Source organism: Elephas maximus, chromosome 25 (genome assembly GCF_024166365.1).
Source record: "Elephas maximus indicus isolate mEleMax1 chromosome 25, mEleMax1 primary haplotype, whole genome shotgun sequence".
Taxonomy (NCBI): Eukaryota; Metazoa; Chordata; class Mammalia; order Proboscidea; family Elephantidae; genus Elephas; species Elephas maximus.
This window is the reverse complement of record NC_064843.1, coordinates 47,828,953-47,853,281: the sequence shown is the minus strand read 5'-3', so window position 1 is coordinate 47,853,281 and position 24,329 is coordinate 47,828,953. Positions and strand designations below refer to the sequence as shown.

Sequence of the window (24,329 nt, the reverse complement as noted above, 5' to 3'; positions counted from 1 at the left end):
TAGGAATGGCACAGGACCAGGCAGCATTTCATTCCGTGGTGTGTAGGGTAGGGTCATCATGAGTGGAGGGCTGACTGAATGACAGCTAACAACAACAGTGATGTTTATAATTTTTTTAAGTGTTGACAACTTATTCTGACATCCCAGAGCACATATGAATAGGAAAATGTAAGAGACTGAGATAAGGGGAATAGTTCCAGAAACAGAGAGTTTCCATTGACGACATTTGCTACCAGCTGGCTCAAACCACTCTCCTTATTCATGACATCTTGCAGATATTGTTTTCATTAGTCTTATGTGTTTGGGAGGCTCTTGACAAAGGAAGACTAACTGTGTGTTAATGTTGTGTCTTATCTCTGGCAGTTTCGTTACAGACTACAAGGGAAATGGAAAAAATATTGCTGTCCCAAAGAATAACAAGTGCTATTGGGAGGCCCACTTACTTAAAAGTTTATTCACCAGCTGGTGATTTCACTGTGCTTTGGGGATTCAAATACACTGTGGCAGGTAAACACAACTTTTTTAATTCCATCAGCGTGACTGCCATCAGGGTCAATGAATTGGAATTCTGGCTGGGTGCGGAGAGGGAAGGAAGGGTGAAAAGAGAGGAGAAATAATACAGAAAGGATCAGGCATCAGGGCAAATTAAACTTTCCCTCCATGGGACACTGCGGTGGATGGACTGCAAAAGCAACCCGATTCTCAATCTCTTCCTCTGTCCACACCCTTTGCAGCGTGACTTTCGCAGCTCCCTTCAGCAAAGGGTTGAGTCTATATGCCCAACTTGAATCTAGGCTGACTTGCGACTTGCTTTGGCAGGAGTGAGGCTGCCTTGGCCTCAAGGTGTCTCATGCACTTTTGCTTTCTCTTGGGCCCTGCAACCACCATGAGAAGCCTGGGCTAGTCTGTAGGAGGAGAGAAGATCTCTGTGTCCCAACTAATGTCATCCAAGACCAGCCCCCAGCCACACTGAAACGAGTGAGAAAGCCCAGCCAAGATAAGCAGAGCCATCTCCCAACGCACAATTGACCACAGATGTGGTCGGAGTGAGCCTGGCCAAGGCCACCAAAACCATCCGCCAACTCATAGACTTGTAAACAACAATAAAATCTTAATGTCTGAAGGCATTAAGCTCTGAGGGTTTTTTTTGTTTGTTTTGTTTTTTTCTTTTTCTCCCCCTAGCAACAGGGAGCATAGTGGTTAAGGGCTCAGCTGCTCAGCGAGAGGTCAACAGTTATAACCCGTCAGTCACTCTGAGGGAGAAAAGACCTGGCAATTTGCTCCCATTAAGGATACAGCCTAGAAAACCCTACAGGGCAGCTCTCCTCTGCCCTATAGGTTTGCTATGAGTCGGAATTGACTCAACGGGCACCTAACAACAACTTTTAAGCAGCAATATCTACCTGATACAGACACTTTCTCTTTCAATCCCTATGCTGGCCATGCTAGGTCTCCCCTACTGATGAGCATCTCCTTAAGGAACTAGGCTCCTTAAAACACTCATTTCTTAAGGTGTTATAGGCTTTACATGAGATTAAAAAAAAGGAAAAAGAAGGTGGTGAAATAAGTTTGGGAAATGTTGTTCTAGTTCCTAAGTTCTGCTGAGCCCTGGCACAGTGCATGGCCCATGGTAGTTGACCAATATTTGTTGAATGACATGAAGAAAGTGTGCTTCTCCAAACAAATTTCTGTGAGATGTTCCTCTAGTAAAGGCGGTCGGAGTCAAGCACATGACGGGGCTCTGCCCATTCACAACGCACATCTGCCCAATGAAGACTGTGAAGATGATGAGGGTATGTTATGGATTGAACTGCACCCCCCAAAAATGTGTGTTGTAAACTCCAGACCCTATATCTGTAGTTATAATCCCATTTGGGAATGGGTTTTCTTTGTTATGTTAATGAGACATGATTAGTGTAGGGTATGTTTTAAGTCAATCTCTTTGGAGATACTACAAAAACAAAAAACCAAACTCTTTGACATTCAGTTGATTCTGACTTACAGGACAGAGTAGAACTGCCCCATAGAGTTTCCAAGGAATGGCTGGGAGATTTGAACTGCCAACCTTTTGGCTAGCAGCCGAGCTGTTAATCATTGTGCCACCAGGGTTCCTTTTGAGATATATAAGTGATTAAACAAGCAAGTGAGAGAGGCGGAAACAGAGGCAGACACATGCCAAGCCACATGAAGATCACCCAGGAGCAGAAGCTCAAAGAAGCAAGAACCTTCCTCCAGAGCCAACAGAGAGAAAAAAGCCTCCCCCTAGAGCCAGCGTCCTGATTTCAGACTTCTAGCCTCCTCAACTGTGAGAAAGTAAACTTCTGTTTGTTAAAGCCACCCATTTGTGGTATATGTCATAGCAGCACTAGATAGCTAAAACAGGGCAAGACATACCAACCACATTCACCTGGTTGGGCAGATCAATTGGATCCTTGAGCTCTTGCTGATGCCATGAAGTCACAGAGTACGTAGCTCTGAACTTCTTCTCCACGAACTTCCATCTTGTTTAAGTCACTGTTTATTCTGCAATTTTCTGTTATAAATAGCCAAAACTAACCCTAACTGATATATCAAAGAATAGTGTTCCTCGGAACACACTTTTAGGAAACCCTGATCTTGGAGCTCTCTAGACTTCTTGTCAGTAACACATACCAGATTTTGAGAAAAATTATTTTCCCTTCTGTAGAAAAGCTGCCTTTAGTTTTCTTTAGATATAAAATACTGACCTGGTTTGCGCTGTATGCCCAAAACAGAAATGAACACCCACATAAAATCTGTAGCTTGTCTATTGCTTGGGGGTGCTTTAGTGAATTATGATAATAGTTTCCTGATGAAGAGCAGAGAGTCAACTATTTGGAAGAGAAAATGGTGAGTGAGACTCACTGGCCTGACAGAGACTGGAGAAACTCTGGGGAGTATGGCCCCGGACACCATTTTAGCTCCAAAACGAAGTCACTCCTGAGGTTCACCCTTTAGCCAAACATTAGACAAGCCCATAAAACAAAACAAGACTAAAGGGGCACATCAGCACAGGGGCAAGGACTAGAAGGCAGGAGGGGGCAGGAAAGCTGGTAATAGGCAACCTAAGGTTAAGAATGGAGAATGCTGACATGTCATGGGGCTGTTAACCAATGTCATAAAACAATACGTGTACTAACTGTTAAATGAGAAACTAGTTTTTTCTATTAACCTTCATCTGAAGTACAATAAAAAAAAAAAAAGAGACAAGAAAAAGGTGAGCGAATCCTGTCTATACCCCTATTCCTGCCTTTACTCCATCACTCAGCAAATGAAAATGTACCTGGTTTCCTATTTTGACTTTTCCTCATAGCTACTCTTTAAACATCCAGTTATAAAGAAATTTATTTATTTAGACTTTTTGCTCAGGGAAATCCAGAAATTACATCACCTCACCAGAGACGGGCAGGAAAACAAATCACTTGTGTTGTGGCTGAGCCATACGGCTCAGATCATAAACACAAGCCGAGTCTGCACAGCTTCACTCTCACAAAGCCATTTGGGGGAAGATTTTTATGGCAGCAGCTGAAATGTTTCTACCAAAACAACACCTACACTTTGCTAGAGTTATTTTCAGGAGAGAAGGTTTCCCCTACTGCTGTTTAAATCATTAAAATGAGCAGTTAAAAACACAGCCTCACAGTGAGTCTGACCAGGGCTTCGAACTGGTTCTAAGCAGCTCAGTCATGGCCTAAGGACACCTGGGCTGCTTAGCATAGCAACCAAATGTCTTGAGCGGGACTTTGACCTCAGTAGGAAACAGGTGGGAGCCCAGGTGGCACTGTGGTTAAGCATTTGGCTGCTAACCAAAAGGTCGGTTGTTCAAATCCTCCAGCCGCTCCTTGGAAACCCTACTGTGCAATTCTACTCTGTCCTATAGGGTCTTTATGAGTCAGAATGGACTCCATGGTAACGGATTTGGGTTTGGTTAGGAAACAGGCAGCACTGCCCATCATGCTGCTTTGAATGCGTGTCACTCTCCACAGTCCTGCCCTCTGAATCACTGGGAACACACATTCAAAGCAGCACCCTCTGCCGCCATCTTTAAGCAGGATATAGCTACCTGTTTCCTGAACCAAAAAAACCAAATCCCTTGCCATCAAGTTAATTCCAACTCATAGTGACCCTACCCTGGTCAAAATCACACGCCCAAGATATTTGATTGCTACACACAAATGAGTACGCTGCCCTGGTTTCCTTTGGCCATGATAAACAGCTTAGAACTGGTTCTTCAAGCTCTGCCTTGTTTCTCTCTGCCATGACGGAACCACTTCGAACCAGTTGAAAGCCCTGAGTCTCATGGACCCGTGGGAGAACTTCTCTCTCACTTGGCTGGGTGACTTTGGGCTGTTCACTTAGCCTTTCTGAAAGCCAAAGATCTTATTATAAAATGGGAATTTCAGCACCTTAGAGGATGGTCCTGAGGACTGGTGAGGCAATGCACGTTTAACACTGTGGCTATATAAGTACTCAAACAATGGGAGCTATATTAGTTTGTAGGAGGCAGTGATGGTTCTGTGGTAGGGTTCTTGCTTTCCACGACGGAGACCTAAGTTTGATTCCTAGCCAATGTACCTCACATGCAGCCAGCACTCGTCCGTCAGTGGAGGCTTACGTGTTGCTATGATGCTGAATAAGTTTCAGTGGAGCTTCCAGACTAAGAAAGACTAGGAAGAAAGGCCTGGTGATCTGACTTTTGAAAATCAGTCAGTGAGAACCCTATGGATCACAAAAGTTTGATCCACAACCAATCATGAGCATGGCACAGGACCAGGCAGTGTTTCATTTCATTGCGCATGGGATCACCATGAGTCAAGGGGCCAATGCAAACGGCAGCTAACAACAACAAGAAATATTAATTTGTACAGATGTAATGCTAAATACCTTGAGTACCTTGGGGAACAAGGATATAGGAACTTAAGGTAAGCAATATTTGAAGGTATCACTTTAACGATGACACCAAGTACAAAAGTGTTTAATAGTGATTATAGAAGACATAGAGCCTGATTTACCCACAGACATTTGCTGTTTTTCCTCAGCTCTCTGAGAGAGGATTATGGGCAGAATGTCAGAAAAAATTCTCTGAAGAGCTAAACTAGACATCATAGAGTCCATATACTGGTACTTCTACATTTAATTCACTAATAATGATAAAGTGTAACCAAATCCGTTGCTGTCGAGTCGATTTCAACTCATAGTAACTCTATATATAGGACAGAGCAGAACTGCCCCATACAGTTTCCAAGGAGCAGCTGGTGGAGTCAAACGGCGACCTTTTGGTTAGCAGCCAAGCTCTTAATCGCTGTGCTGCCAGGGCTCCTCAGTAATGATGACCAGTATCTATTAACCATTCACCACTGAGTATGGCACGTTCATGAATTACCTCATTTATCTTTCACAACTACACACCTGAAGATACAACATAGGCACTGTGGTTCATTGCCCAGATCCCACACTTCCGGACTGAAGACCTTATTTCCCAGCTGCTCCAAGTACTGCTGGCAAATGGCCGGCATCTGGAGAGAGCTGGTTCACTCAAGGTCAAGCCCTCTTCCTGTGACAGCCATCTCCACGATGGTCAGACTCAGGCATAAAGGCCCAGCCTGCTTCAGAGCTCCCTGTGGGGTTGACTGAGCCTTCTAGTAAGACTGCAAGGCAGATCACTTTCTCCCTTTCTCCAGTCCTGAAGCCTTCCTTTCCCTCCCACAGATGTGGATCTCAAGAGTACTCCATGATACACCTTTGCACACTAAGCTCATCTTGGACTCAACTTCCAGGGAAACCTAAATTGAGACATCAGGGGTATTATAATTACTGTCATTTTTTTTTTTTTTTTTTAAGATGGAAAAGGAGTCTCAGAGAGGTTAAGAAACTTTGCCATAGTCACACAGCTAATATGTGGTGTAACTGGGACTGGAACCCAAGCATTCTGACTGTAGAACCCAAACTCTAAATCACTCTACTCTACTGTTGAGTCGAGTCTCCATTTTTGTCAAATAAAATAAACTGGGTAACCTGACCTGTCAACATAGCCAAATGCAAAAAGCAAATTAGAAGGGGAGTAAGAGTTGCAAGGAGTCCCTGCGTGGTGCAAACAATGAAAACACTCGAGCGTTAACCAAAAGGATGTAGGTTGAAGTGCTGCCATAGGTGCCTCAGAAGAAAGGCCTGGCAATCTACTGCCAAAAAATCAGTCATTGAAACCGCTATGGAGCACAGTTCTACTCTGACACACATGGGGTCACCATGAGTTGGCATCAACTAGATGGCAATGGGTAACAGTTGGAAGAGAACACAACCTCAATTAACTATCAAAGTTAATGAGAAAACAAACTACTCTAGGTCTTTCAAACCAAGGGACTGGTTACAGAGATGATGGACTGTCTTGAGAGTCCACAGAAGAAACAGTGAGGCAGCCGAGAGATTAGCAACTGAAGTGAGCTGCTAGCTTGCCCAAGACTGAAGGACAATGCGAGAAAGTAGTGTTATTAGAGCTTAGAGGCTGAGGCCAACAGGCAGGGACCAGAAACAGAGTAGAGAGGCTGCCTGGCAGGAGGGGAAGATGGAGGAAGGGGAAGTCTGGTGGGAGCAGAAGCCATGGAAAAGACACAGCTGCTCCTGGAGATACCAAGGAAAGCAAAGAGAAGCAAAAGCAAAGACATCCTGGGCTCCCCCTCCTCCTGCCCTCCAGTCGTCCACCGGTGCATCACACTGGCCAAATCTACCTGGACACCAGAGGGCAAGGGAGCCTGGGAAATGCAGTTCCTTTCAATACACAGCAGAGCAGGAGAAGGTCACGGAATGCATCTATGAACCAGTCTGTATTTGGGCAGACTGAAAACACAGAGGATCAACCGACAATGAAGAAGTATAGAGACCAACTCTGAAAACAAAATATAAGAATTAAAAAGCCATATCTGTGTGGAGCAATTTAGTTTAATGGTAAGTAGCCTTATATACTCCTGCAGCCCCTAGGCAAACAAGAACAAAAGGAATGTGCCTTGCTACATTTATAGGACTCTTTACAAGGTACATGGTACTACAATACCGCATAGTTTAATAACTGATGTCTAAAAGACCAGGCTGGGAAGTTCCAATTATCCTCTGTTCAGTAAATTGGGGAAAGAGATAGAACATTTCGGAAGTATTTCCATCATAAAAACAGCTAGTTTATTTGATAGTGCTTAAATCGGTTTCATTAGCTGAACATTTCACTTGTGTAGAAGAAATTGTTCCCCATCCCTGGTGGCTAAATTAGGTGTTACCGTAGCTCCGATTCTGCCTCCACAATTTTATCTGCTGTTTGACAAAGTAAGAGCAAGGACATAAATTCTTTCCTCTCTTCAGACGTCCTCTGCTGACTTCTCTGATACAGCAGAAATTCTTGGGGTGGGGAGGGTGGAGGAAAGAAAAACTCTGAAAATAAAAATATATTAACAAGAATCTGCACTCCCAGTATTCAGTAGCCACTTGAGACTTAATGATCCTTAGACTTTGCCCTTCCAAAGGTACTGAGTCAGGCAGGACTCCTGTCTAATTTTCCTATTTTAAAATTATTTATATTACAGTCCCTCCAGGAAGAATGTGATTTGTGCATGCATGAAGGTTAGGGAATACGTTTCAGTCCCTCCATTCCCCAATAAAACTTGTTTGAGTTAATCAAAATTGAGATGCTTGAGAGAGGATGTAGGTTCCAGGTTAAGCTTTGCTTCTATGTAACTGTGTGGATTCTAGCAGGCATTAACCTTTCTGGGCCTCTGTTTCCTCATTTTCAACATGGTGCAACTAGAACTAGATGAGGCCATCCTTTCAGTTCTGAATGGAATGACTCCATACCCGGATAACAAAAGACCTGTGTAGAACTAGACGCATTCTCTCTAACTTGACACCATCCGTACATCTATTTGTAAGATTGCTTATCAGAATTAAAAGTACAGTCTGTGGCCATGGCATAAGGCCTGACCTCATTCCTTTGTTCTCAGTTGACCACAATCTTAGCCAGCAACCCCCAAGTTGAGTTCTAGGGTAGTCTGAGCGCAAAAATGGCCTGGTTTTTCACCCCACTCCATATCCTTACCCTTCGTCACGTATCCTCATAGTGCCTTTCTGCTCTGTGATCCGCCACATGGCTCCTTGTGGCCCGTGGGATGTTAGCGAACATAATGCAAATGCTTGGAAAGTCCTTGTGCAACTGGACTCACTCTCATTCTTACTCCTCTGCCGTGGCCAGGACACCATGCTAGGTATGGCATACTTGGGGATGAGACATGTATGGCAGAGCCAAAGCACCCAGTCCTTCTACTAAGGCCATTCTAGATCAGCCAAGAGCCAACTAACCCCCTCCTAGACACGTGAGCAAACCAACCATGCTAAGATCAGTAGAGACACCTACCCAAGTCACCCCATTGCCGGTTGCTGTCAAGTTGATTCCGACTCACAGGACAGAGTAGACCCTATAGGACAGAGACCCTATAGGACAGAGTAGAACTGCCACACAGGGATTCCAAGGCTGTAAAATTTTAAAGAAGCAGACCGCCACATCTTTCTCCTGAGGAACCAGCTGGTGGGTTCGAACTGCCAACCTTACGGTTAGCAGCTGAGAGCTTAACCACTGCACCACCAGGGCTATTTAACCAAGTCACAGCTGACCACAGATATCTGAAACATAAGTGAGATCAGTAGAAATTAGCCAAGTTCAGATCAAGATCAGCTGAACCTCACAAACATATAAGCTAAATGATTGTTTATTGTTACATGCCACTGAAGTCTTGCGGCTGCTCATCACACAGTATTATTGTGGTTCTAAATAACTGATCCACATTGCTTGGAATACTAGACCTCAGCCAGATGGTAAAGGCTATCTTCAGAACAAAGGTCCCTCAGTGGTGAAGCAAGTTGGGGTAACACTGTATACTTTCAATTTCCCTTAGAGATTCACACACCTCTAGTGCTGTTAAGACTCTAAGAAGTGCCAAAGTAAAGAGTTTTTTGTCTAACCCATGTTTTCCCCAACCTGTTTTACCACCAGGTCCCTAAAGATGATCTCCTAGTCAAATTCTCCCTCAGACTTAGATTCTAAGTCTGGGTTGAGCTTCGACTCAACATTCTCCCAAGTTAGGCCTGTATTTTATTTCTTTTTCCAGGATAGTTAACTGACTCTTTTAAAATCAAACAAACAAAACTATTTTAACATCATAAAAGCTTATATTGTTTACAACCAAAGTCTAACTATCCATAGAAATGAAGGGAATGTTCCACAGATATCTGAAACCCATAAACAATCTTTGTCTAATTTCAACTTTCTCCATTATTAAAACTTTACTGTTAAAACTCTAACACCTTCTTATCATGGTTTACAAGCCTTTGATGATCTAGGTCCTCCTTCCTTATCCATTTTATCCCATTATCACCTTTCCACTCTACTCCCGCATGTACACGCTATCCATCCTGAACTACTTTTATTTCCACCCAATGGGCCATGGGCTCTGAAACTCGCCAGTTTCCTCCTATTGTAGCAAAGTTGAATTATCCAGCATTGAAACAACACAGGAACATTAGTATGATCTCACATTCTCTTGAATTAATGTGAAGTCCCCCAAAACATTAAAATTCTCCAAAAATTGTCATTTCTAAGCTGGCTGGGCCAAGAGAACACTAAAGTCTGTATACAGAGGGCCTTTATAGCGTAGCGCCATATTAGCTGGTAAATGGAAATACCCACCATCTTTAGTCAGAATTGTTCTTGAACTGTTAAGATTTCTGAATTTGTGAGGAATTAAAAAACACAACCTTCACATAAAATGTCACCTCTAGCACATGGAGTTTCTTCTGCTGGTAAGCCCTCCTAACCCCTTAACTACACCAAACACACACAGAGCTCATCCAGCTAACTTCAACTCACCCTTCACGTATCAGTTCTGAGACCCGCACATTGTCCTGGAATCCTTCTTGGATACCCACAAGTCTGGGCTGCAAGAACCTCATATAATAGCATTTAATTACCTTATTTTAACATATTTACCACTATAAATGTGAATCGTCTAGTCTAGACTTGTTAATGGGAGGGATGTTAGCTTATTCGTACTTTAGGTCCAGAGCCTAACATGGTGCCTGGCTCATAGCAGATGACCAATAAATATTGAATGAGTGGGTGGATGGCTGGCTGGATGTATGGAAGGAACGGATGGAGGGAGGCAGTGTCAGAAGGAAGGAAAAAGAAATAAAGAAGTAGTATATGTCATTGAATACAACATGACTGATTCATGTATATTCTTGGCCTATCCTTCCCCCAGCCCACCCTCAAGGAAAGATAATTACAAGCACTAGCAACAACAGGGGAAAAAAGACAAGGAAAAAAGAGCTATGATAATCATATCAGCTGGATAAGAGTGATCATAATGAACTTAGAATTCATGTAGTTGTGTTGTTCTTAGGTGCCGTTGAGTCGGTTCCGACTCATAGCGACCCTATGCACAACAGAACGAAACACTGCCCAGTCCTGAGCCATCCTTACAATCGTTATGCTTGAGCCCATTGTTGCAGCCACTACGTCAATCCATCTCGTTGAGGGGCTTCCTCTTTTCTGCTGACCCTGTACTCTGCCAAGCATGATGTCCTTCTCCAGGGACTCATCCCTCCTGAAAACACGTCCAAAGTATGTAAGATGCAGCTTCGCCATCCTTGCCTCTAAGGAGCATTCTGGCCGCTCTTCTTCCAAGACAGATTTGTTAGTTCTTTGGGCAGTCCGTGGTATATTCAATATTCTCCGCCAACACCACAATTCAAAAGCGTCAACTCTTCTTCGGTCTTCCTTATTCATTGTCTGGCTTTCACATGCATATGATGTGATTGAAAATACCATGACTTGGGTCAGGAGCACCTTAAGTCTTCAAGGTGACATCTTTGCTCTTCAACACTTTAAAGAGGTCCTTTGCAGCAGATTTACCCAATGCAATGTGTCTTTTGATTTCTTGACTGCTGCTTCCATGGCTGTTGATTGTGGATCCAAGTAAAAGGAAATCCTTGACGACTTCAATCTTTTCTCTGTTTATCATGATGTTGCTCATTAGTTCAGTTGTGAGGATTTTTGTTTTCTTTATGTTGAGGTGCAATCCAGACTGAAGGCTGTGGTCTTTGATCTTCATTAGTAAGTGCTTCAAGTCCTCTTCACCTTCAGCAAGCAAGGTTGTGTCATCTGCATAACGCACGTTGTTAATGAGTCCTCCTCCAATCCTGATGCCCCGTTCTTCTTCATAGAGTCCAGCTTCTCGGACTATTTGCTCAGCACACAGATTAAATAGGTATGGTGAAAGAATACAACCCTGACGCACACCTTTCCTGACTTTAAACCAATCAGTATCCCCTTCTTCTGTCCGAACAACTGCCTCTTGATCTATGTAAAGGTTCCTCATGAGCACACTTAAGTGTTCTGGGATTCCCATTCTTCGCAGTGTTATCCATAGTTTGTTATGATCCACACAGTCGAATGCCTTTGCAGAGTCAATAAAACACAGGTAAACATGCTTCTGGTATTCTCTGCTTTCAGCCAGGAACCACCTGACATCAGCAATGATGTCCCTGGTTCCACGTCCTCTTCTGAAACCGGCCTGAATTTCTGACAGTTCGCTGTTGCTATACTGCTGCAGCCATTTTTGAATGATTTTCAGCAAAATTTTGCTTGCGTGTGATATTAATGATATTGTTCTATAATTTCCACATTCGGTTGGATCACCTTTCTTGGGAATGGGCATCAATATGGATCTCTTCCAGTCAGTTGGCCAGGAAGCTGTCTTCCATATTTCTTGGCATAGACGAGTGAGCACCTCCAGCGCTGCATCTGTTTGTTGAAACATCTCAATTGATATCCCATCAATTCCTGGAGCCTTGTTTTTCGCCAATGCCTTCAGAGCAGCTTGGACTTCTTCCTTCAGCACCATCGGTTCCTGATCATATGCCACCTCTTGAAATGGTTGAACATCAACTAATTCTTTTTGGTATAATGACTCATGTGGACCCACATTTTTGGAAGTAAGGGCACTTGTCAAAAATATGAAAGACAACTGGGGGAAAAAAATCAGGTGCAGTAGTGTTTTTTTTTTTTTTTTTTTTTCCTAACCAGAGAAAAATCTGCCAAAGATATGTATCCTTTTATTTTTTGGCGAGAAACATTTTAACTCATTTGTTGCGACTGAAGGATTCACTCCAAGAACTGTGGTATGTAATAAATGCGACCTCGTGACCTCTTTGACGTAGCAAACAAAGATGTAGTAAAGGACTTTCTTTAGGGCTCTCTGGGTTCGGATTTCCTGCTTTCTCACACAAAACTTAGTGGAGAAATATTTTGTTCTCATTCGTGTTCATGTTCGTCACAAAGTTCGGTATCTCAGTTAACCTCTGAGGTGTCCTCTTTAACAAGTAGAGAAATGAGTGCAAATAGGATGAAGGGATTTTAAAACTTCAAAAGGTTTTGTCTCCAGTGTTCATCCTCACATGGTTCTTGACCCCAGACCAAATCCCCACAGATCTCTGATACTTCTAGGCAGAGCTAGGAAAACAGCTCTTCCATTGATTTAAACATCCAGGGGAAAAAAAAAAAAATTTTTTTTTTTTCCCCTACTGACACCATCAGTAGCCTTAGGAAACGTCTCATAGATGATCTTGGGCTGTGGATGTGTACAGCCTTGTTCTCCAGGATTTGATATTATTTGAACTTCCGTTTGACCCCAACACACTATATTTGGAAACAAGGGCTATACAGTATTTCCACAAGCTAGAAAAATCCAAAACAATTTCCTATGAATCCTTTTAACCCTAAAGTCAAGCGAAGGCGCTATCTGCGGCTGCTGTCTTTCAGGTTCTTTGTGCCACATTTGCCTGCTGTCTGTACTCCTTTAAGAAGCTGGCCAGTTAGCTGAGTCATCAACAAGCCCATCGTTGGTCATGGCAGGGAACATTGTGGTTTGTTCTCCCAAACGTCGACCTTTAAGATGTGGTATTGCCCAGCTTCTCTGGGCAGTTCCGTTCTCTGGAACCTTGTGAAACTTTTCAAGAATTCATTTCTACCTCCTACAGCCTGTTTTCCACATGCATTCTTTCAAAAGACATCTGCGTCCCCTGGGAAGAGATAAAAGTGATACCAAATAAAACAAAAAGCGAACTACAGGGGGGTTTCTCGAGCAAATGGTCCCAAATAAAGACTTTATTTATTCACTTTGTTTTTGCCTTTCTCTCTTTAACCTCTCTACAAAGTTAAATTTATCAAGGTTGTTGATTCTCATTATTTATAAAAAGCACTGACCAAGGTAACCAAGTCAAGATTCCTTTTGCGGAAGGGAGCCCAGCGAGCTAATCCCTGATACCATGAACCACAGCCACCAGGACTCCCACAAAGCACAACCAAATCTGCCCTGCGCTTCTTGCCAAAGCCACTCCTTACTTGGCCATGAGAAGTTACGTTCAGCCCCAGCGATTTCTGTACCCTGTATAGTATAATCTCCTAAGACATCAGCTAAGAGTTTAGGGGCCAAATTTTTAAATAGCAACCAATTAATAACCAAAGTAATAATGAAAGAAGTGCCAAACCTTTAAGTGAATTCCCAAGTCCAAAAAGGAGGCTGAAGCTAAAAGAACCAAAGCCATTCTTCCACATACTCCTGCCCCCTTTGGATTACTTTTTTAAGTGTTTCATTTAGTAATGGAACTTTCTGGAACTAGATAGGTGACAGGTTAGGATTTTACACTTCAGATTCTATTCCCTTATTCAGCATTTACTGGGCACTGACTATGCCTGAATATAAAGATAAAAATCATTTTCAGCTGGCCTCAAGGAAGTCAATCCCACTGAAAAAGAAACTTCTAACGGAATTTGTTCATTCACTCAACAAATGTTCACAGAGTACCTGGCCCTGTTCCAGGTACTGGGATACGGAAGCGAACAACATACAGAAATCTCTGCCCTCATCGACTTTCCATTCTGGAGAGGCAGACTGACAACACACAATTAAGCAAATGGTCTGGGATATGAGAAGAAATTGAAGGCTAAGGAGGAAAAGGGCTAATGTTGGGAAAGGGGACAAGAAGTACAAGTTAGGGGGAGTAACAATTTTAAACAGGAGGGTCAAGGAAGTCCCAACTGACCAACACTGGGAGGAGGTAAGGAACTAAGTCCTATGAACATGAGAGGGAGAGCTTTCTAAGCAAAGGGAACATGTGCAAAGACCCTGGGGGGAGCATGCCTAGCCTATGTGAGGAACAGCAGTTGGCAAGGATGGCTAGGGTAGAGTAAACAAAGTTGTTCACAGTTTTTAATGGATGAAGCCAGAGATAACAAGGAGGGGATTATGCCAGGCCTTCGAGGCCCTTGTAAGGGCTTTGGCTTACCCTCTGAATGAGGTGGGAAGCCACTGTAAGGCTGTGATCAGAGCAGCATGATTTGAATTCTGTTTTAAAGGGTCACTCAAGCTGCTGCACTGAGAATACTACAGGCAGTGAGGGCATCAGCCAGGGAGACCAGCTAAAACGAGAGTGCAGAATCCAGCTGGGGGTGGACGGTGACTGGACCAGAGGGTCATGATGAAGGTATACTAACTGTTTTATCTGGGCTATGTTTTGAATGTAGAGACAGCCAATAGAATTTGCTGATAACTGGATGGCAATATTTGAAGGGAGAGTTTTTTCTTTTTTAATGCTGCCAAAAATGTTCAGTAAAAATCCAGATTTGTGCTCACCGGCCAAGTTTCTTTAGCCCCTTGGCTTCTGGTGATGCCCTACCTTACATCTCCAGTCTTTGTCTTTCAGCTGATCCACAGTTACCTGCCACTGCTTCTAAGATATTCCCTTCTACTGGTCCACTCAATGTTAGCATGTCCACCCATTCCCAACTTTGGAATTGGTGATTACAGATCTCATTTTCCATTCACGCAGTTTCAAAATTCCCTTGCCTCTTCTCTGTCTTTTCCACTGTGAATCCAGACATGAAAATCCATCAGTTCTTCCTTTGGTGGACGCTCTTTTGTGCACCTTCCTTCCTCTCCATTTCTATTTCCACTCCTGCTTACAAAGCATTAAATTCCTCCACCCTGCCTCCAAGGGCTCACTCAACGGCTGCCGTAGCCCTCACCCCTCTGGCCTTGCACCACCACGCCACACACACTCCACCACCTCTGGAGAGCGACAGACATTCTTGCTCATCCTCACACTTTAACTTTCACCACCTCGAATGCTCTCTTCTGTCTCCCTTCTGTACCTTTCCTAAATCTACCCTTCCATGGTGCCTCAGCTTAAATTCTGCCTCCTCTGTGAAATGACCCTGACTCCTCCAGCCCCCATTTAAGTCCTATTATACCCCTCCCTATCTGACCCTTGGAATCCCTGGCTGGTGCAAATGGTTAACACACTCAGCTGCAGACATGAAGGTTAGAGGTTCGAGTCCACCCAGAGTCACCTTGGAAGGAAGGCCTGACAATACACTCCCCAAAAATCAGCCATTGAAACCCTATGGAACACAATTTACTCTAACACATGTGGGGTTGCCATGAGTTCAATCGGCTACTGGTTATCTGACCCTCTCATTAGCACCTCATGTCACATGTACACCTTATTTCCTGGGTGGGAGTAAATTTCAAGGTCATTTACCAACTTCTTTTTTTCTACCCTCCATTGAGACACATAGATAGTATTCAATACATATTTACTGAATTAAATTATTTCCATGAAATAAATTAATTGAAACAATATTGCCCTTTCTCTTTATCTCAATCTCTGAAAGTGGGAAAGTGAAAAGTCATAGAATCCAAATGATATCGGAAAATTAGAATTCTTGAACAAAACAGAGTCTTAATTATTTCCCACTCCATCTCTCAGTTTCTCTTCTGCCATTTCGGTTCTTCCAATAACTTTGTTTTTTTAGACAGAAAGTTAAAGTTAAGGTTATCTCACGGAGATTATGCTCACAGGCACATCATATCCCAAATCACAATCTAGTCTATCTTTGGCTTATAGTCAAACAAGATACTGGCTTCATGGGAGAATAAGCGTGAATGGAATGAGCAGTTCTAGCCCCCACGGTCACAAAGTTTGGCTGCTGCCGAGGCCTCTGAGTGCAGATCTGGGCCACGTGGTGATGGAAGAAAAAGGAAAAAAGCTGGCTGTTAATCAGGGACTCATGGTCCTTCTCCATGCAGTAATTCCTGCCATCTCAGAAACTGCCACATATCCTCCACCAGAATGTTCTCAACAACAGGACTTCAGTGGCTCACAAGGCATCAACACTGGGGGAAGCTCCCTGAGGAATCATGGCCTTATATTCCATGAAATAGAGCTACTCTTAACTTCACCCCCCTTAATCCTTTCTTCTATGGGCAACTATCTTCAGTTTTTAACTCATGCAAACAACAAATATTTACCAATGCCTAACATGAGCCATGTACAGCCAATAGCAACTAAAGAAGACAGATGGATTCCTTTGCCTTCTAGAGCTTATAGAGGGACATAGATGGTGATCAAGTAGTCATACAGGTATAAAATTGCAAACTGTGATTAGTCTGATAATGAAAACGAAGATGTTACAGTGGATGGGACTTAATCCAGAGAGTTCCATGTTTCCCTGAGGGAGTGATATTTGAGTTGAGATCTGAAGAGTAAGCTAGAAGCTAACTTTTGAATGACAGCTGGGAGAAAGAAGAGAGCCTTCCTCTCAGGGCATGGAAGGCCACAAGGGCAGGAATGACGAGGAACTTAAAAATCAAGTGAAGCTAGAGAATAAGGGAGAGAATGGCTCAGGAAGAGGTAAGAGAGTTAGACAAAAAGTAAACCAGGTAGAGTTTTGTGGACCATGGAAAGGAAAGTAATCTCTAGCCTCAGAGGAATGCAAAGGCACCAAGAGTTTGTTCTCCACTTACCTGCAATTGGCTACTCTGACTATGGTTCCTTTTCACCCATCCCAGCTCAGATCTCAAACAAAATCCTTAGAGGCGGGGCCAAGATGGCTGACTAGGTAGATGCTACCTCGGATCCCTCTTGCAACAAAGACTCGGAAAAACAAGTTAATCGACCACATACATGACAATCTATGAACCCTGACCACCAAACACACATCTAAAGAGTTGACCTGAGTGACAGAGACTGAGAACGAGCAACCACGTGGAAGCAACGACTGTTTTCAGAGCCTGGAGCCAGCGTCCCAGTCAGAAAACCTTGGCGCCAGGCTTTGGACTGGGGCAGGGGAGCTGAGCACGGAATCCTGAGATGGCGCAAACACGGGACACAGCCCTGGCCCACAGAAGTGACCTCGGGCAAAGCCCAGCCAGCGCATGTAGGCAGTGCAGTGACGCAGCTGACAGGAGGAGAAGTCACCAGGAGGCAGTGACTGGTTTTGGAGCCTGGAGTGCGGTGCCCCAGCCAGGGAACCTTGGCGCTGGGCTTTGGACTGGGAGCAGAGAAACTGATCACGGCTTCTGAGACAGCGCAAGCACAGGACGTGGGCCTGACCCTCGGGGGCAATCTCGACCCAGCCAATGCACACAGGCTACACACCCCTCGGGAATCTCGGGTAAAACAGTCATCACCAAGCAAGATAAGTAACTTTGTCTATATTCTGGGGTGCTACTCTCTCCTATCTATCTGATCCCTCCCCTCTCCTTCCCAGGCGGCTTCATTAACATTGGAATTTCCTGAGCCAGAGAGTGAAGTGCTCTGTGGCTTTTTTTTTTTTTTTTTTTTTGGTCTTTTCCTAACCCATTCTCCTGGCCAGAGAGAAGCAGCTACAAAAAACCCAGGGACCAAAAATCCTTCCCTGACTTCCCAAAATTGGACTAAAAATACAGAACCAGCTCTAGCCAAGCATATGAGATCCACGGTCTTGGGCTTTCATCCCTACAGGGAACAAGGTGGCTATTATAATGCAAAGGCAATTCTGATAGGGATCTGACTGTAACTGTTTCAGCGGATTACTGGAAAGACAAGTTTCCCACGTCTGATATCTCCGCATATTAAACAGAGCCCTCACTGACACACAACAGGGAACTGAGGGCTGAAGCTCCCCCCAGACCACCTAGCCTCCTGCCTTAGGGGTCTAAGGAGGGTGACACCTACCAATCTGTAGAGGTACATGCATTGGGTGCCTAAGGTACACCTGCAGAGCCCACCCACCAAAGTGCTTTAGGAATAGAGACACACCTACCTCACTGGCACTTGGGGGAACCCTGTCAGCATCCTGTCCCCTCTGGAGTGTGACCCTCTGCTGCTATTAGAATCTGGTGCACACAACTATCACCACTACTTCTCTAGGTGGACAGATGACAATCTGCCCCACACACTTGGTGACACAAAATCAGATTCTACTCAAGAATAGCAAATGGACTCTTAGGCTTATATATCTGGTAACAGCCCAAACCAGCTGGTAATAGGACTTAAGCGATTCAAGGGCTACAACAATCGAGACAGTGCAATCTAGTAGCCCGTCACATACATTGAAAGAAAACAAAACAGGATAAGACTCAGGGAGCAAATATAAAATAAATCATTACAATATCTTATAGATGGCTCGGAGACAGCAGTCAATATCAAACAACATAAAGAAGCAGATCATGATTGCTTCTACAACTCCCCAAATTAAAGAATCAAAATCTTTCATAAATGAAGATACAATCCTGAAATTGCCAGATGCAGAATATAAAAAACTAATTTACAGGATGCTTCAAGACATCAGGGATGACCTCATAAATGAAATAAGGCAATCTACAGAAAAAGCCAAGGAACACACTGATAAAGCAGTTGAAGAAATCAAAAAGATTATTCAAGAACATAGTGGAAAAATTAATAAGCTGCAAGAATCCATACAAAGACAGCATTCAGAAATCCAAAAGATCAACAGTAAAATTACAGAATTAGACAACTCGATAGGAAGTCAGAGAAGCAGAATCAAGCAATTGGAATGCAGACTAGGGGACCTGGAGGATAAGGGAATTGACACCAATATAGCTGAAAAAAAAATCAGATAAAAGAATTTAAAAAAATGAAGAAACCCTAAGCATCATGTGGGACTCTGTCAAGAAGAATAACTTGCGTGTGATTGGAGTTCCAGAACAGGGAGGGATAACAGAAAATACAGAGAGAATAGTTGAAGATCTGTTGGCAGAAAACTTCCCTGACATCATGAAAGATGAAAGGATATCCATCCAAGAGGCTCATCGAACCCCATATAAGATTGATCCAAAAAGAAAATCACCAAGACATATTATCATCAAACTTGCCAAAACCAAAGATAAAGAGAAAATTTTAAAAGCAGCCAGGGATAAAAAAAAGGTCTCCTACAAAGGAGAATCAATAAGTTCAGACTACTCAGCAGAAACCATGTAGTCAAGAAGGCAATGGGATGACATATATAGAGCACTGAAGGAGAAAGACTGCCAGCCAAGGATCATATATCCAGCAAAACTCTCTCTCAAATATGAAGGTGAAATTAAAACATTTACAGATAAACACAAGCTTAGAGAATTTGCAAAAACCAAACCAAAGCTACAAGCGATACTAAAGGAAATTGTTTGGTCAGAAAATCAATAATATCAGATACCAGCACAACACAAGGTCACAGAACAGAACATCCTGATATTAACTCAAATAGGGAAATCACAAAAACAAATTAAGATTAATTTTAAAAAGAAAAAAAAACTCAAAACAGGGAATCATTGAAGTCAATATGTAAAAGATCACAATAATCAAAAAGAGGGACTAAATACAGGAGGCATAGAACTGCCATATGGAGAGGAAAACAAGGCGATATAGGACAATACAAGTCAGGTTTTTACTTAGAAAAATAGGGGTAAATATTAAGGTAACCACAAAGAGGTATAACAATTCCATAACTCAAAATAAAAACCAAGGAAAACATAACGACTCAGCAAACATAAATTCAACTACTGTGAAAATGAGGAACGCACGATTTACAAAGAAAAATGTCTCAGCACAATAAAGTAAGTGGAAAAATGAAATTGTCAACAACACACACAAAAAGACATCAGAATGACAGCACTAAACACATACTTATCTATAATTACACTGAATGTAAATGGACTAAATGCACCAATAAAGGGACAGAGAGTCTCAGACTGGATGAAGAAAGATGATCCGTCTATATGCTGCCTGCAAGAGACACACCTTAGACTTAGAGACACAAACAAACTAAAACTCAAAGGATGGAAAAAAATATATCAAGCAAACAACAAGCAAAAAAGAGCAGGAGTAGCAATATTAATTTCTGACAAAACAAACTTTAAAGTTAAATCCACCACAAACGATAAAGAAGGACACTACATAACGATTAAAGGGACAAATGACCAGGAAGATATAACCATATTAAATATTTATGCACCCAAAGACAGGGCTGCAAGATATATAAAACAAACTTTAACAGAACTGAAAAGTGAGATAGACACCTCCAGAATTACAGTAGGTGACTTCAACACAACACTTTCGGAGAAGGACAGGACTTCCAGTAAGAAGCTCAATAGAGACACAGAAGACCTAACTGCTAAAATCAACCAACTTGACCTCATAGACTTATATAGAACACTCCACCAACAGCTGCAAAGTATACTTTTTTTTTCTAGTGCACATGGAACATTCTCTAGAATAGATCACATATTAGGTCATAGAACAAACCTTTGCAGAATCCAAAACATTGAAATATTACAAAGCATCTTCTCAGACCACAAGGCCATAAAAGTGGAAATCAATAACACAAAAATCAGGGAAAAGAAATCAAATACTTGGAAACTGAACAATACCCTGCTCAAAAAAGACTGGGTTATAGAAGACATAAAGGAGGGAATAAAGAAATTCATAGAATGCAACGAGAATGAAAACACTGCCTATCAATACCTCTAGGACACAGCAAAAGCAGTGCTTTGAGGTCAATTTATATCGATAAATGCACACATACATAAAGAAGAAAGAGCCAAAATCAGAGAACTGTCCCTACAACTTGAACAATAGAAAGCAAGCAACAAAAGAATTCATCAGGCACCAGAAGAAAACAAATAATAAAAATTAGAGCTGAACTAAATGAATTAGAGAACAGAAAAACAATTGAAAGAGTTAACAAAGCCAAAAGCTGGTTCTTTGAAAAAATTAACAAAATTGATAAACCACTGGCCAGACTCACTAAAGAAATACAGGAAAGGAAACAAATAACCCGGATAAGAAACAAGATGGGCCATATCACAACAGACCCAACTGAAATTAAAAGAATCATATCAGGTTATTACAAAAAACTGTACTCTAACAAATTTGCAAACCTAGAAAAAAATGGATGAATTCCTGGAAAAACACTACCTACCTAAATGAACACAATCGGAAGTCCACCCAGCCCATAGAACAACTAAACAGACCCATAACAAAAGAAGAGATTGAAAAGGTAATCAAAAAACTCCCAACAAAAAAAAAGCCCTGGCCCGGACGGCTTCACTGCAGAGTTCTACCAAACTTTCAGAGAAGAGTTAACACCACTACTACTAAAGGTATTTCAAAGCATAGAAAATAATGGAATACTACCTAACTTATTCTATGAAGCCACCATATCCCTGATACCAAAACCAGGTAAAGACACCACAAAAAAAGAAAACTACAGACCTATATCCCTCATGAACTTAGATGCAAAACTCCTCAACAAAATTCTAGCCAATAGAATTCAACAACATATCAAAAAAATAATCCACCATGACCAAGTGGGATTTATACCAGGTATGCAAGGCTGGTTTAATATTAGAAAAATCATTAATGTAATCCACCATATAAACAAAACAAAAAACAAAAACCACATGATCTTACCAATTGATGCAGAAAAGGCATTTGACAAAGTCCAACACCCATTCATGATAAAAACTCTCAGCAAAATAGGAATTGAAGGAAAATTCCTCAACATAATAAAGGGCATCTATACAAAGCCAACAGCCAACATCACTCTAAATGGAGAGAGCCTGAAAGCATTTCCCTTGAGAACGGGAACCAGACAAGGATGCCCTTTATCACCGCTCTTATTCAACATTGTGCTAGAGGTCCTAGCCAGAGCAATTAGGCTAGACAAAGAAATAAAGGGCATCCGGATTGGCAAGGAAAAAGTAAAATTATCTCTATTTGCAGATGACATGATCTTCTACACAGAAAACCCTGATGAATCCTCCAGAAAACTACTGAAACTAATAGAAGAGTTTGGCAGAGTCTCAGGTTATAAGATAAACATACAAAAATCACTTGGATTCCTGTACGTCAACAAAAAGAACATCGAAGAGGAAATCACCAAATCAATACCATTCACAGTAGCCCCCAAGAAGATAAAATACTTAGGAATAAATCTTACCAAAGATGTAAAAGACCTATACAAAGAAAACTACAAAGTACTAGTGCAAGAAACTAAAAAGAACCTACATAAGTGGAAAAACATACCTTGCTCATGGATAGGAAGACTTAACATAGTAAAAATGTCTATTCTACCAAAAGCCATCTATACATACAATGCTCTTCCCATCCAAATTCCAATGTCATTTTTTAATGTGATGGAGAAACAAATCACCAACTTCATATGGAAGGGAAAGAAGCCCCGGATAAGTAAAGCATTACTAAAAAAGAAGAAGAAAGAGGGAGGCCTCACTCTACCTGATTTTTAGAACATATTATACAGCCACAGTAGTCAAAACAGCCTGGTACTGGTACAACAACAGGCACATAGACCAATGGAACAGAATTGAGAACCCAGATATAAATCCATCCACATATGAGCAGCTGATATTTGACAAAGGCCCTGTGTCAGTTAATTGGGGAAAAGATAGTCTTTTCAACAAATGGTGCTGGCATAACTGGATATCCATTTGCAAAACAATGAAACAGGACCCATACCTCACACCATGCACAAAAACTAACTCCAAGTGGATCAAAGACCTAAACATAAAGACTAAAACGATAAAGATCATGGAAGAAAAAATAGGGACAACGTTAGGAGCCCTAATACAAGGCATAAACAGAATACAAAACATTACCAAAAATGATGAAGAGAAACCAGATAACTGGGAGCTCCTAAAAATCAAGCACGTATGCTCATCGAAAGACTTCACCAAAAGAGTAAAAAGACCACCTACAAATTGGGAAAAAATTTTCAGCTATGACATCTCCCACCAGCGCCTGATCTCTAAAATCTATATGATTCTGTTAAAACTCAACCACAAAAAGACAAACAACCCCAATCGAAAAGCGGGCAAAGGATATGAACACGCACTTCACTAAGAAGATATTCAGGCAGCTAACAGATACATGAGAAAATGCTCTCGATCATTAGCCATTAGAGAAATGCAAATTAAAACTATGATGAGATTCCATCTCACTCCAACAAGGCTGGCATTAATCCAAAAAACACAAAATAATAAATGTTGGAGAGGCTGCGGAGAGATTGGAACTCTTATACACTGCTGGTGGGAATGTAAAATGGTATAGCCACTTTGGAAATCGATCTGGCGTTTCCTTAAAAAGTTAGAAATAGAACTACCATACAAGCCAGAAATCCCACTCCTCGGAATATACCCTAGAGAAATAAGATCCTTTACACGAACAGATATATGCACACCCATGTTTACTGCAGCACTGTTTACAATAGCAAAAAGCTGGAAGGAACCAAGGTGTCCATCAACAGATGAATAGTTAAATAAATTATGGTATATTCACACAATGGAATACTACGCATCGATAAAGAACAGTGACGAATCTGTGAAACATTTCATAACATGGGGGAACCTGGAAGGCATTATGCTGAGTGAAATTAGTCAGAGGCAAAAGGACAAATATTGTATAAGACCACTATTATAAGATCTTGAGAAATAGTATAAACTGAGAAGAACACATACTTTTGTGGTTACAAGCTGGGAAGGGAGGGAGGGTGGGAAAGGGTTATTTACTGATTAGTTAGTAGATAAGCACTACTTCAGGTGAAGGCAAGGACAATACTCAATACATGGAAGGTCAGCTCATCTGGACTGGATCAAAAGCAAAGAAGTTTCCAGGATAAGCTGAATGCTTGCTTCGAAGGTCAGCGGAGCACGGGCGGAGGTTTGGGGACTATGGCTTAAGGGGACTTCTAAGTCAACTGGCAAAATAATACTATTATGAAAACATTCTGCATCCCACTTTGATGTGTGGCATTTGCGGTTTTAAATGCTAACAAGCGGCCATCTAAGATGCATCATTTGGTCTCAACCCACCTGGATCAAAGGAGAATGAAGAACACCAAGGTCACACGATAACTATGAGCCCAAGAGACAGAAAGGGCC

At 42.1% G+C, this 24,329-nt stretch overlaps 1 protein-coding gene across 6 annotated transcripts in view; it reads right to left on the bottom strand.

The window, feature by feature from the left end:
• The window catches only part of PLCB4 (phospholipase C beta 4), a 446,434-nt gene that overhangs the window by 328,132 nt on the left and 93,973 nt on the right, over positions 1–24,329 (bottom strand). The gene's annotated exons all lie outside the window — the stretch shown is intronic.